This window comes from Halichoerus grypus, chromosome 2 (genome assembly GCF_964656455.1).
Source record: "Halichoerus grypus chromosome 2, mHalGry1.hap1.1, whole genome shotgun sequence".
NCBI classification, from domain to species: domain Eukaryota; kingdom Metazoa; phylum Chordata; class Mammalia; order Carnivora; family Phocidae; genus Halichoerus; species Halichoerus grypus.
Window position 1 is genome coordinate 122,354,505 of NC_135713.1, and position 14,223 is coordinate 122,368,727.

The window sequence follows — 14,223 nt, forward strand, 5'->3', positions numbered from 1 at the left end:
ACCACATTTCTGTGACCCAGGGCTGTTCTAGCAAATCGCACTTGACACCGACTAAAAGGATTCTGGGGTTTAATTCCAGTGTGTGGGGGTTGGGGGTCCACCATACCATCAAGCACTCCTCGGACACCAGCTGGGTATTCTACAACTCAACAACATGATGACAGTATCCACCCTGAGATGGCATCGGATCCCGTAGGTTAAGGGCTCGGTCCTACGAGACTGCAGATTCCAACCTCAGGCCCAAGCTGGGCCTGGCTACAGATGGGAGGTTCCAATGACCGCCTCCTTGGGGTCAATTAATTTGCTACAGTGGCCCCCAGAACTCTTAGAAACATTTGACTTACTAGAGCACTGGTTTATTTTAAAAGGGGGTAACTCAGGAATAGCCACATGGAAGGCAGGCACAGAGCAAGGTGTGGGGAAAGCGGGGTGCTCCCATGCTCTCTCCGAGCACACCACCCTCCTCCCATCTCCATGTAATCACCACCCCAAAGCTCTCCAATCCCAGGCCTCATTTTCCGGTTTTTATGGTGGCTTCATTACACAGGCCTGATGGATGAAATCAATGACCACTGGTGACTGCTTCTACCTCCAGCCCTTCTCTTTTCCCCAGAGGTCTGGGGGTGGGACTGAGAGTGCCAAACCTCCAATCACAGGTTGGTTCCCCTGGCAACCAGCTCCTAATCTCAGGGGCATTCCAAAAGTCACCTCATTGCCCTTCAACAGATGAATGGATAAAGAAGATGTGGTCCATATATACAATGGAATATTACTCAGCCATCAGAAAGGATGAATACCCAACTTTTACATCAACATGGACGGGACTGGAGGAGATTATGCTAAGTGAAATAAGTCAAGCAGAGAAAGTCAATTATCATATGGTTTCACTTAGTTGTGGAACATAAGGAATAGCATGGAGGACATTAGGAGAAGGAAGGGAAAAATGGGGGGGGGAATTGGAGGGAGAGATGAACCATGAGAGACTATGGACTCTGAGAGACAAACAGGGTTTTAGAGGGGAGCGGGGAGGGGGGATTGGTTAGCCCGGTGATGGGTATTAAGGAGGGCACGTACTGCATGGAGCACTGGGTGTTATACGAAAACAATGGATCGTGGATCACTACATCAAAAACCAATGATGTATTGTATGGTGACTAACATAACATAATAAAACAAACAAACAAAAACAAAAGTCACCTCATTAACCTAGCAAAAGACACCATGATCACAGTCCTTATTTAGGAAATCCCAAGGGTTGTAGGAGCTCTATGCCAGGGAGCAGTGGACAAAGACCAAATATATATTACTTATAAATTGCAACATCACTTTCCCTGAAAGCAGATGCTACTCCATTTGGTTTCACCGTTCCCGTGCTGGTATGCGTTCACCTCCTGGAGAGACTATACTCTTTTTAGGGAAGGTGCTACGTCCCTTACAGCTCTAGGGAGAGGGTTAGGCATATGGTAGGAATGCGATTTCTATCATGTTTGAGGGAATTAAGGAAAATAAAGAGCATGCTCAGCCATCAGGGTGCAGTGAGCCAAGAGAACCACTGGGGGGCAGTGGAGGACCAAACTGTGACCATGGCTGGAGCCTCTGGCTGGTAACCCAGGTGGGAACTCAGGTAGCAGTAGCCTTCTCACAGCACAGCTAGGGAGGACGACCCTGGGAGAGGCTCTCCCGCGAGGTTTGGAGGAGGGCTAAACAGGAGGAGAGGAATGACCCACAGCCAAGCCCGTCCAATCTTCCCACACTTGTACCTATGCCACCATCACCCTTGAAGTGCCTGGGGCTGACTCTGGGGTGTCCAGAAATGGGGGGGGGGGCTGATACAGTGGGGTCCTGTCCTTTAGCGCAGCCGGCTTAACCCTGGCGCAGAACCCAGCCAGAGTCATTGAGAGGAGACACGGTACTGCCTAAGCCCGCAGGAAGCCAAGAAAAATACCCCAGAGCAGAGGAATCCATGGGCTCGACCAAGCTTGCTCTGAAAGCCGCTGCTAAATGCAGCCCGTGCCAAGAGTTCCCAGGAAATATGCCAGACTGCCTTTATCCCTGATGGCGGGGCTGCTGTGATTGTCCCGTCCAACCACAGACGCCGCTCCCTGCCCGCAGCTGACACCAACTGAGTCCTTCCGCTAGTGACGCGGCCCCATCTCAGAGACACCTTTGCCCGTGGGGTTGGGGGAGCTGGGCATACATGGGGTGGGTGGGGTCCAAACGCAGAGAGTGCTTCAGGATCCGCCAGTTGCTGCTTCTACTTAAGGCCTTGACCTTGGCAGGAGCGCTACTTCCCAACTGCTGCGTTCAAGGCAAGGGTTTCCAAGGTCAGAACGTACCCGCAGAGAAGCCCTGAGTGCAGTGGCGGGGTCCAGCAGAGGGTGGGGTGAGAACGCACAGTGGACTGGCTGGCCCTGGCGGCTAGGCCCGGGGGGGTGGGGGTTCTCCCCTGCCGTGTCTGAACGGCCGCGCTGGGGGACTACCCTCTGCGTGACAGCGGCGGTTAGTGCTGATTTGTGGCTCTGCTCTGCCTCCCTCTGCCGCCCGGGGAAGGAGCTTTTGGAACGGCTTTCTGGCAGCTGATGCTGGTAGTTCTGTTCTTGGTGCTCCCTGTCCTGGCGGAGCGCTGCGCCCCCTTCCTCTGCATGCTGCGTGGAGGGGAAAAGGCCAGCCAGCCTGCCCTGCCCGCCTCCGCCTCCTCCGGGGAGCCTGGCCCAGCTGCACCTGCGCCTGTCCTTCCAGGACTCGCTCCGCCTGCCGCCTGGCGGCGCTGCACCTGCTCCAGCTCCCGTGCTCTCCCTCCCGCCAGGCCTGCGAGGCCCTCCCTGCTACCCCCTGTCTCTGCTGCTCTGCCAGCCCGTGTTCCTTTGGCCCTGTCTGCGCTCGCTCTTTCTCACATGTGGCTAATATTTGGTGACACCTCCTCTGCCAGGCTGTGAACCCCTGCAGTGTAGGGCCATCGTTCCTTCTGATTAAGTTAATTAGACAAATGTTTATTAATCAAGCACCATGTGCCAGGCACTGAGCTAAGTGCTCAGGAGCAGGAGGGCCGTGGTCCTGACTCCTGTGCAGCTAACAGCCTAGCAAATAAGCAAATAAACAGCAAACAAACAAACAAATGAAAGGGTGACCGAGAGTGATAAATGGTACCCAACAAAAGCACAGCTTCTGTGATTAAAAGGTGATGGGAGCTACTTTCAGCTCAGGGACAGGGAGTGACAGTCCCAGGGAGACCATGAAGGAAGAAAGCGCCTGAGGGTCAGAGCCCTGTCTGTACGTCAGCTGGCTACTGCCACTGTCCGTGCGCCCCGGGGGAGAAGCTGACACACAGCGCCACAAGCACAAGGCCCTCCAGTTAAGTGGGTTTTCTAGAAACTGATGGACAACTGGTGTGAGAGCACAGTGATTGAGGGGTAATGGTAAGAGATGCAACAGTGAACCCGACAGGTCCAAGAGGAGCTCCGGATTTCCCTACCAAACCTGCCCATCGCACTGTCTTCCCCATCTCAGTAAGGACAAAAGCTATTCTTATACTGTCCCAGTCCCAAATCTTGGGGCAATCGCTGACCCTCTCTCGTACCCTAGAGCCAAAACCACCAGCAAGTCCAGGCAGCTCCACGGGACTAGACTCAGGCCACCTTTTCCCACCTCCACTGCGGCCATCCCAGTCCAGCCCCATAGGAGGATGCCTACCAGGTCTTAGGCTTCCCCTCCCACCCCCAGCCCCCAAAATAGAAGTCAGATATGGTGCTGCTCTGCACAAACCCTCTCAGAGCTCCCATCTCATTCAGACCATAGTGTAATGTAGGTAACACTTGTGCATTACACAGTGGTGTCATTACCCATGGGACCCTATGTGCTCCTGACTCTTCCTCCATTCCTTATCACCCACTCTGCTCCTGCAGCCACCTTGCTTTCCTGAAACACGCTGAGCATGCCCTCACCTCAGGGCCTTTGCACTTACTCCTTCCTCCATTAGAGTACTTCCTGCCCCCACTCCCCACACCAAATATCCACATGGCTCCCTCTCTTAAAGCCCTTTATGTCTCTGCTGAAATGTCAGTTTATTATGGACACTCTGTCTCCTCCTTTTCCTCAGTGCCCCTCCTCCAACATCCACCCCTGCAGCCTCCCTTTTTTCCTCCATGACACCTACCATGATCTGACACATTTGTTATTTGCTCGCTTGTCGTCTCTCTCTCCCCACTATGATGGAGGTTCACTGGAGGAAAGAATTTTGTTTTGTTCACCGCTCTATCTCCAGCATGTAACACGTTGCTTGGCATGTGGCAGACATTCAAAAAACGATTTGCTGAAGTCTGACACATAGGCAGGGCCAGACCATGGAGAACATCCTAGACCATGTTAGTGGTAAGGATTTTATTCTAAAAGCAACAAGGAGCCACTGGAAAGCTTTAAGAGTGGATGCAGTGATCTGCCTTGTATTTTGAGTTTACTGTGGATATGGTGTGGAGAATGATGGGAAGCAGGGGTCAGAGATGGAGCTGGTGGGAAAGGCCAGCAAAGACACCAGGGGCTTGGACCAGGACGGTGTCAGTGAAATGAAGAGAAGGCTATGAGCAAAGTAACTGGCAGATCAGCTGCCAGGGCCAGAAGGTCTCCTCGTGTGGCCCTAGTCCTGTGTGATTCACCATCAGCAGCCTGAACACCAAGGACAGCCCCACTGTGCTGGCTCTTGGGCTGAGGGAGGAGGATTCTACTCTGAGCTCATCTTCTGCAGATGGGAGTTTGGGCCGAGCCACCCACACTTCTCCCCTTGTGCCTGAAAATGAGCATCTTCACGGCAAGGGCGGTGCTGTTCCTTTGTATCTCTCTCTGTCGGCCCACTGCTCACACATGCATATCCCCGAAGGCGTTCTGTACTAATGCAGGTTGGGGTCTCTGAGAGCAGATGCTGAGACAGACAGGAGTGCTAATATTTATTGGGGCCAACACCTATGAAAGGAAAGGGAGAAAGCAGCAGTGAATAGCGGGAGAAGTCCATTATGATGTGAGCCTCACAAAGCCTCGGCCAGCCTGGTGGGGAGTCCGGGAGCCAGAATCATCACCCACTCCAGGTGGGGCCCAAATGGCCAGGCCTGGCACCACTGCATCTGGGCTGTCTGGGAAGGGTGTAGCCCCCGGGGAGACGCACTCTGCAGCTGAGCCGAGTGATCTGGAAGGAGCTGAGAGCAGGAGACGTAGCAGCCGGCACCCCCTCAACTGGACCGCGAGGCCTTCCTGAAGGATCTGGCTGGTGAATCTCCGTGCCCGCCACAGTAATTACCTAATCGTGGGCTGTTCAGCCAGGACCCACAGTCCTCCCTCTGCAGTGTGGACTGGCTCTCAGGAAGAGTTTCTGCAACAGCTTGGCTCTTTTGAGGCCTCTCAGCCAACGGACCTGATTGAGCTCATGAACAAGCCACTGGCCTTGTCTCAAAGCATTTCTTCAAACTCCAGGGAATGCTTATAGACAGAGGTGGATAATCTGAAATTCATTTAGTGAACCATTTTAGAGTTACTGCAGCATCTGTCGTATCGTGGAAAGACACAGGTGTTGTGGTCCGATGCTCTAGTCTCCCAGTCCTGCGTCTGCCGCACACCCACCCCGCGACCTTAAGCAAGTTAATAAGCCTTCGGGGAGTATTTTCCCTCCTTAGTAAAATGTGTGGAATGATGCTCGCAAGACAGACCCTCGAGATTAAGGGCTGTGCCTTCCTAGCCTTGTCTTCTCATTGGCCTACAGGTATCCACTGAATGAACGAGTGTCACTTGCACGAGTGTCACGCCCTGGCTCATGCAGGCCACAGCAGCTTTAAGCACTGGGGGCAAGGGGCTCCTCTTCACACTTGCAGAGGCGTGAGTGGGAGGACCTTCCTTTAGTGTGTCTCCTACTGCACGAGGCTCATCCACCTGACGGCCACCTCACAACCCGGGGACGCTGCCAGTTCCCTGGCCGGAAACAGGCCCAGCCCAGAGTCCTGCCCGGAGCTGGTGAGTGCCACACATCAGCTGCCAAGACCGTGACCTGCGAGAACACGATGGGGCCTCGACAGCACCCATGACATCCTCTGGGGATGAGTCCCAACTTTACCCTTACCTCTGCCCATCTTTCTGGAATCTCATTTGCAGGGCAGGCAAGATGCTGCCCCCAGCTGGACTATCAAGTTGTTCAGGAGCGAAGCATCTGCCATAGTTCTCTGGTTCACCGGTGATTGAATGTCCCCCTGGAAAAGCTCCCCCGAGCTCCTTCTTGTCACTTCTCTTCCACCAGCACATCCTCAGTTTTTCTTTAGGTTGTGAGAGGAAAGGCTGCAGCTCCACAGGGGAAAGCCACAGCTTTTGGTAAGACAGCAAAGAATCTAGGTTTATTCATCTCAGCAAACTGCCCCCTGGTTTTTCAAAACAGAGCCCTTCATTTTGCTTCATAAAGGTGTAATGGGAAAAGCACCTGCTATGGATCTAGCAAGACCTGAGTTCAAATCCTGTGCGGCCTTGAGCAAGTCAGCTCAAGTTCTGACGGTTTCCACTCCCTCGTCGGTACTGCTTATCCTGCAGGTTAGCAGAGGGCTTAGAAAAGTAACCGCCTAAGACCCAGCACCTGCTCGATGGCATACACTTGTCATTTCCTCTTGACCAGGGGAGGGAACACCGAGGGAGCGGGGCTGGTGTCTGTCTTATGTAATGCTATGTGATTTGTCCTCGATGTGAGGATATGGACAATTCTGGTATCTGGTGCACTAGATCATGACCAGCAAGTCAGCAGGAGAGCAGGTGCCTGGAAGGGGGAATTGCTGTAGTGTGGTCCGGGGAGGGACCGTCATACACAGTAAGAGCCTCTGAAGACTGAAGCAGGGGAGAGAAGGTTGTACCTCTCTCCCACCGCTGCCGTCCACATGTACATTATGCTCCGGACAAGTAGGAATAGGAGCATGGCCCAGACCCCTGCTCTGTCCTCCATGTGCGCGAGAGGCTGGCATACCCCACAATGACTGCAAAAGGTGAATTTCTCCAGGCAGGGAGAAGGAAAGGATTTAGGACTCATAAACTTATGTACTCAACCAGAAGATGTGAAAGGCAGGAGCCATGGCTGTCTGGTGACATGTCATGTCACCTAGCCGGCATGACAGACGGAACGTAAGAGGTATTCAACACACACCACATTACCCAAGCAGAGGATAAAAGCCATATGATCATGTCAATGGGTGCAGAAAAGGCATATGACAAAACACAACATCCATTGATGATAAAAGCTCTCAATCAAGCGGTATGAAGAAAACATACTTCAACATAATAAAGGCCATATATGACAAGCCCACAGCTGAGGTCATACTGAATAGTGAAAAGTTGAAAGCATTTCCTTTAAGATCTGGAATGAGATAAAGATGCTGACTCTCACCACTTTTATTCCACATAGGATTGGAAGTCCTAGCCACAGCACTAGGCAAGAAAAAGGAAAAAAAATCTGCCAAAAATGGAAAGAAAGAAGTAAAAACTGTCACTATTGCAGATGACATGATAATATATCTATATTTATATTATCTATATTCTATCTATCTATCTATCTATTTATCTATCTATCTATAAAGAGAATCCGTAAGACTACCAAAAAACTGTTAGAACGGATTAATGAATTCAGTAAAGTTGCAGGATGCAAAATCAATATACAGAAATCTGTTGTGTTCCTATACATCAAGAATAAACTATCAGGAAGAGGAATTAAGAAAACAATCCCATTTAAAATTGGATCAAAAAGAATAAAATAGGCTGGGGCGGGGCAAGATGGCAGAGGAGTTGGAGACCTGGATTTCGTCTCCTCTCAGGAATTCAGCTAGATAGGGATCAAACCATTCTGAACACCTACAAACTCAATAGGAGATCGAAGAAAAGAATAGCAGCAACTCTCTGAACAGAAAAGCGACCACTTTCTGGAAGGTAGGACGTGCGGAGAAGTGAATCCGAGGCGATATTCGGGAGGATAGACGGCGGGGGAGGGGCCTCCGTCGGCCACTTCTGGCAAGTGATAGAGCCCCGGAGCACAAAATCGGAACTTTTAGAAGTCTGCTCTGCTGAGGGACGTCGCTCCGGTGGCTAAGCAGGGGTGGAACCCTCGCGGGACAGTGTGGTCTCAGGACCCTCGGGGTCACAGAAAGACCGGGGGTGCCTGAGTGCAGCAGAGCTCCCAGGTATTGGAGCGGGGAAGCCGGCTGCAGAGACGGAACCGAGGCGCGGGCTCTCAGCTCGGGGTTGCCATAAACCGTGATCCGCGGCACAGTCGGGCCACTGCTCCTCCAGCAGGGACCCAACAAGCGGCAGATCCGGGGAGACTCCCCTTCCTGCCCCGGGAGGAGCGGCGCGGGAGTGCACCGCAGGGATCTGCTGGGTTTGGAGACTCCACCCGGGGTCGGGTGCCAGAGATAGAAACGCGCGGTCACAGGCGGGGTGAGCACGGAGTGCGGCCAGAGACCGGGGAGACGGGAGTGACTGACTGCTTTTCTCTGGGGGCTCACTGAGGAGCGGGGCCCTGAGTTCTCGGCTCCGCCGGGGCGGAGATTGGGAGGCCGCCATTTTCACTCTCGTCCTCCAAAGCCATACAGAAAGCTTGCAGGGAACAAAAGCTCCCGAGAGCAAACCCGAGCAGATTACTTAGCCTGGACCGGGCAAGGGCGGGGCAATTCCGCCTCCAGCAAAGACATTTGGAAACCACGGCAACAGGCCCCTCCCCCAGAAGATCAGCGAGAACAGCCAGCCAAGACCAAGTTTACCGATCAGTGAGAATGGCAGAACTCCAGCGCTAGGGGAATACTGCACATAGAATCCATGGCTTTTTTACCATGATTCTTTAGTCTTTCAAAGTTAATTTTTTTTTAACTTTTTTTTTTTTAATTTTTCTTTTTCCCTTTTTCAACCAACATCTTATCAATCCCTTTTTTAAAAAAACATTTTTATTTTTCATTTTTAGAGTCATGTTCTATCCTTTCATAGTAGTTACCCTTATTTTTGGCATATATATATATATAAGTTGTTCTCTCTTTAAAATTTTGAGATACAGTGTCTTCTAACAGATCAAAATATACCTAAATCTCTAGTGTATGGCTTTGTTCTAGTCTCCTGCCTGATCACATTCTCTCCCCTTTTTTTCTCTCTTTTTTTAAAATCCTCTTCTTTCTTTTTTCAAACAACTTCTTATCAATTCCTTTTATAAAATTTTTTATAATTTTCATCTTTATAATATTCCACCCCTTCATTGTATCAACCCTTATTTTTGTACATATATAAGTTTCTCTTTCTTTAAAATTTTGGGAGGCACTTTCTTCTAACAGACCAAAATACACCCAAAATCTAGTGTGTGGCACTGATCTATGCACCCACCTCATCATATTTGATCATATTCTGTTTTTTTGGTTTTTTTGTTTTGTTCTGTTTTTGTTTGTTTTTATCTTTTTCTTTTTTCTTTTCTTTTTCTTTCTTTCCCTTTCTTTTCCCCCAGCTTCAGGTCTTTTCTGATTTGTTTAGAGTATATTTTCTGGGGATGTTGTTACCATGTTAGTATTTTGTTCTCTCATTCATCTATTCTCCTCTGGACAAAATGACAAGATGGAAAAAAATCACCTCAACAAAAAGAACAAGAGGTAGTACCGACTTCCAGGGACCTACTCAATACAGACATTAGTATGATGTCGGACCTAGAGTTCAGAATCATGATTTTAAAGATACTAGCTGGGCTTCAAAAAAGCATGGAAGTTATTAGAGAAACCCTTTCTGGAGAAGTAAAAGAACTAAAATCTAACCAAGTCGAAATCAAAAAGGCTATTAATGAGGTGCAATCAAAAATGGGGGCGCTAACTGCTAGGATAAATGAGGCAGAAGAGAGAATCAGTGAGATAGAAGACCAAATGATGGAAAATAAAGAAGCCGAGAAAAAGAGAGATAAACAACTACTGGATCATGAGGGCAGAATTTGAGAGATAAGCGATACCATAAGATGAAACAACATTAGAATAATTGGGATCCCAGAAGAAGAAGAAAGAGAGAGAGGGGCAGAAGGTATATTGGAGCAAATTATACCAGAGAACTTCCCTAATTTGGGGAAGTAATCAGGGATCAAAATCCAGGAGGCATAGAGAACCCCTTTCAAAATCAATAAAAATAGGTCAACACCCCGACATCTAATAGTAAAACTTACGAGTCTCAGAGACAAAGAGAAAATCCTGAAAGCAGCTTGGGAGAAGAGATCTGTAACCTACAATGGTAGAAGCATTAGATTGGCAACAGACCTATCCACAGAGACCTGGCAGGCCAGAAAGGACTGACATGATATATTCAGAGCACTAAATGAGAAAAATACGCAGCCTAGAATACTATATCCAGCTAGGCTGTCATTGAAAATAGAAGGAGAGATAAAAAGCTTCCAGGACAAACAAAAACTAAAGGAATTTGCAAACATGAAACCAGCCCTACAAGAAATATTGAAAGGGGGGCGCCTGGGTGGCTCAGCCGTTAAGCGTCTGCCTTCGGCTCAGGTCATGATCTCGGGGTCCTGGGATCAAGCCCCACATCGGGCTCCCTGCTCCGCGGGAAGCCTGCTTCTCCCTCTCCCCTCCCCCTGCTTGTGTCTCTCTCTGTCAAATAAATAAATAAAATCTTTAAAAAAAAAAAAAAAGAAATATTGAAAGGGGTCCTCTAAGCAAAGAGAGAGCCTAAAAGCAACATAGACCAGAAAGGAACACAGACAATATACAGTAACAGTCACCTTACAGGCAATACAATGGGTGCTAAATTCATATCTTTCAATAGTACCCTGAATGTAAATGGGCTAAATGCCCCAATCAAAAGACACAGGCTATCAGATTGGATTAAAAAACAAGACTCATCGATATGCTGTCTGCAAGAGACTCATTTTAGACCCAAAGACACCCCCAGATTGAAAGTGAGGGGGTGGAGAACCATTTACCATGCTAATGGACACCAAAAGAAAGCTGGGGTGACAACCCTTATATCAGACAAATTAGATTTTAAACCAAAGACTGTAATAAGAGATGAGGAAGGACACTATATCCTACTTAAAGGGTCTATCCAACAAGAAGATCTAACAATTGTAAATATCTATGCCCCTAACATGGGAGCAGCCAATTATATAAGCCAATTAATAACAAAAGCAAAGAAACATATTGATAACAATATAATAAGAGTGGGGGACTTTAACACCCCCCTCATTGAAATGGACAGATCATCTAAGCAAAAGATCAACAAGGAAATAAAGACTTTAAATGACACACTGGATCAAATGGACTTCACAGACATATTCAGAACTTCCATCCCAAAGCAACGGAATACATATTCTTCTCTAGTGCCCATGGAACATTCTCCAGAATAGATCACATCTTAGGTCACAAATCAGGTCTCAACCGGTACCAAAAGATTGGGATCCTTCCTTGCATATTTTCAGACCATAATGCTTTGAAACTAGAACTCAATCACAAGAGGAACGTCGGAAAGAACTCAAATACATGGAGGCTAAAGAGCTTCCTACTAAAGAATGAATGGGTCAACCAGGAAATTAAAGAAGAATTTAAAAAAATTCATGGAAACCAATGAAAATGAAAACACAACTGTTCAAAATCTTTGGGATACAGCAAAGGCAGTCCTAAGAGGAAAGTATATAGCAATACATGCCTTTCTCAAGAAACAAGAAAGTTTTCAAATGCACAACCTAACCCTATACCTAAAGGAGCTAGAGAAAAAACAGCAAATAAAGCCTAAACCCAGCAGGAGAAGAGAAATCATAAAGATCAGAGCAGAAATCAATGAAATAGAAACCAAAAGAACAGTAGAACAGATCAACGAAACCAGGAGCTGGTTCTTTGAAAGAATTAACAAAATTGATAAACCCCTGGCCAGACTTATCAAAAAGAAAAGAGAAATGACCCAAATCAACAAAATCATGAATGAAAGAGGAGAGATCACAACCAACACCAAAGAAATACAAACAATTCTAAGAACATATTATGAGCAACTCTATGCCAGCAAATTAGATAACCTGGAAGAAATGGATGCATTCCTAGAGATGTATCAACTACCAAAACTGAACCAGGAAGAAATAGAAAACCTGAACAGACCTATAACCACTAAGGAAATTGAAGCAGTCATCAAAAATCTCCCAACAAACAAAAGCCCAGGGCCAGATGGCTTCCCAGGGGAATTCTACCAAACATTTAAAGAAGAATTAATACCTATTCTTCTGAAACTGTTCCAAAAAATAGAAATGGAAGGAAAACTTCCAAACTCGTTTTATGAGGCCACCATTACCTTGATCCCCAAACCAGACAAAGACCCCATCAAAAAGGAGAATTACAGACCAATATCCTTGATGAATATGGATGCAAAAATTCTCACTAAAATACTAGCCAATAGGATCCAACAGTACATTAAAAGGATTCTTCACCACGACCAAGTGGGATTTATCCCTAGGCTGCAAGTTTGGTTCAACATCTGCAAATCAATCAACGTGGTGCAATACATTAACAAAAGAAAGAACAAGAACCATATGATCCTCTCAATAGATGCAGAAAAAGCATTTGACAAAGTACAGCATCCTTTCTTGATCAAAACTCTTCAGAGTATAGGGATAGAGGATACATACCTCAATATCATAAAAGCCATCTAAGTCAATCAGAGAAAGATATGTATCATATGACCTCACTGATACAAGGAATTCTTAATCTCAGGCAACAAACTGAGGGTTGCTGGAGTGGTGGGGGGTGGGAGGGATGGGGTGGCTGGGTGATGGACATTGGGGAGGGTATGTGCTATGGTGAGCACTGTGAATTGTGCAAGACTGTTGAATCACAGATCTGTACCTCTGAAACAAATAATGCAATATATGTTAAGAAAAAAAAAAGAAGAAGAAGAAGATAGCAGGAGGGGAAGAATGAAGGGGGGGAAATCGGAGGGGGAGGCGAACCATGAGAGATGATGGACTCTGAAAAACAAACTGAGGGTTGGTTCTAGAGGGGAGGAGGGTGGGAGGATGGGTTAGCCTGGTGATGGGTATTAAAGAGGGCATGTTCTGCATGGAGCACTGGGTGTTATGCACAAACAATGAATCATGGAACACGACATCAAAAACTAATGATATAATGTATGGTGATTAACATAACAATAAAAAATTTAAAAAGAATACATAGGAATATATTTAAAAAAGGAGATGAAAGACCTGAACACTGCAAATTATAAGACACTGATGAAAGAAACTGAAGAAGACACAAATAGGGGGAAAGATAAAATGGAAAGATAAAATCCATGCTCTTGGATTGGAAGAATTAATATTGTTAAAATGTCCATACCACCCAAAGCAATCTACAGATTCAGGGCAATCCCTATCAAAATTCCAATGGCTGGGGCAGCTGGGTGGCTCAGTTGGTTAAGCATCTCCCTTCAGCTCAGGTCATGATCCTGGGATCCTGGGATCGAGCCCCATGTCAGGTTTCTTGCTCAGAGGGGAGTTTGCTTCTTCCTCTCCTTCTGTCCCCTGTTTGTGCTCTCTCTCTCTCAAATAAATAAATAAAATCTTTTTAAAAAAATTCCAATGGCATTTTTCATAGGAAGAGAAAAAAAAACATAAAATGTGTATGGAACCACAAAAGACTCTGAATAGCCAAAGCAAACCTGGAAGTATCACGCTCCCTGACTTCAATCTCTATTACAAATTTGTAGTAATGAAGACAGTCTCGTACTAATATAAAAACAGACACATAGATCAATGGAATAGAACAGAGAGTCCAGAAGTAAACACATATATACATATATGGTCAATTAATTTGTGGCAAAAGAACCAAGAATATACGACGGGGAAAGGAGAGTCTTTTCAAAACGTGGTACTGGGAAAGCTGGACAGCCACATGCCGAAGAATGCAACTGGGCCACTATTTTATACCACACACAAAACTTAACTCAAAATGAATTAAAGACTTAAATGGAAGACCTAAGACCATAAAACTCCTAAAAGAAAACGCAGGTGATAAGCTCCTTGATAGCAATCTTCCTGCTGACTTTTTGGAGTTGGCACCAAAAGCAAAGGCAACAAAAGAAAAAAGTAAACAAGTGGGACTCCATCACACTAAAAAGATCCTGCACAGCAAAGGTATCCATGAACAAAATGAAAAGGCAACCTATGGAATGGGAGAAGATATTTGCAGATCATATATTTCATAATGGGTTAATATC